Below are 1757 nucleotides of genomic sequence, written 5' to 3'. Positions count from 1 at the left end.
AAAATAAATTTTGATTAATACATTAATAATAATAATAATTCTATGATATATTATTAGTATTATAATTTAGATAATTTTTACAATAAAATGAAAACTAATGAACACATTATTTGATATATAATAAAAATTTTTGAAAAATAACAAATTTAATTTTTTTTATCTCTTTAAACTAAATTAATAATTCTATTTGATATATTTGCATTAAAATACACTATAAGTGAGCTACTAATACTAAATGAAATAAAACATAATATATATTATGAAAACCATTTATAAACTCAACAAACTCAAAACATCAATAATATTATTAATCTATTAATAATACATATTCTTATAAGGTTACATATCGATAGAGATTTAGCAATATAAGAATAATGTGGATTAATTAAAATTTTATGTATACCAAAATTCAATTAAATTTACATATATTTTATTCAAAATCAATTAAAATTTTAGGGTTAAGTGCGATTTTGGTATCTAAGGTATATGTCGAAAATTTTTTCGTCCAAAACCTTTTTTTTCGTACAAAATTATCCCTAAGATTTAACTTAGTTTTAAAATCGTCTTTATCTTAGGAATCAAAACTGTATGGAAGTGGCGATGGAAGCGAGACAAGGCAGATCGTAGATAGATTCTTCTTCTTCTTTCCTTTCCCCTTCTTCTTCTTCCCTTTCTCCTTCGTAGGAAAAAAAAAAACACTCTCTTTCTCTTTTTTTTTTAAAGAAATTTTATAATTTTTTTATTATGAGCAACTTGGTTCAAAATTTTAATATTTAAGTAAAAAGAACGATTTTATATGCAAAAAAGATTACGGACGCAAAAAAATTTCGGCCTACACGTTAAGGTTGTATTTATTTACAAAAACAGGACACTGAGATAGGAACATTAAGACATAAAATCGTGTTTAATAGAGAAGACATAAACAGATACATTGTGTCTAAAGACACTAAACTAATATATTTTGTATCCATCATGATAAGAAGGACATGGTGACACTAATAAGGATACAATTTATTTTTTGTTTTATTATTCTTGTTAATTTTTTATAATTATATTTTTTATTATTATATTTTTCGTCGCAAATTTTTTGAATGGAAAAAAAGAGAATAAATTAGATTTTCATAATTTGTTCTAATTTATCACCAAACAGAATACAAGAATACAAAAATTTGTGTTGCTATTTTTTTTGTCTCGTCTTATTCTGTTCTAAAAAACAAATACAGTTTCAGGGACCCAAAATCATACTTAACCCAAAATTTTACGTATATTTTGAGTAAAATACATATAAATTTAATTGAATTTTAATATACTTAAAATTTTAATTAATCTGCATTATTCTTATATTGATAAATCTTTATTGATTCGTAACCTTATGACAATATGTATTATTAATAGATTAATAATATTATCGATGCTTTAAGTTTGTTGAGTTTATAAATAGTCTTCATAATATTTATAAAGTAGTCTATTCATAGTGTATTTTAGTAGAAAGATATCAAATAGAATTATTAATTTGTCACAAAAAAAAATAGAATTATTAATTTAGTTTAAAAAAGAAAAAATTAAATTTGTTATTATTCAAAAAAATTTACTATATATCAAATAATGTATTCATTAGTTTTTATTTTATTGTAAAAATTATCTAAATTATAATACTAATAATATATCATAGGGTTACTATTATTCATGTATTAATCGTATTTTAATATTTATTATTTATATATTTAAAAATTATATTTGAGAATTATTTATTTAAT

This window comes from Arachis duranensis, chromosome 9 (genome assembly GCF_000817695.3).
Source record: "Arachis duranensis cultivar V14167 chromosome 9, aradu.V14167.gnm2.J7QH, whole genome shotgun sequence".
In the NCBI taxonomy this organism is placed as follows: Eukaryota; Viridiplantae; Streptophyta; class Magnoliopsida; order Fabales; family Fabaceae; genus Arachis; species Arachis duranensis.
The sequence above is the reverse complement of the archived record's forward strand: the minus strand, read 5'-3'. Positions refer to the sequence as shown.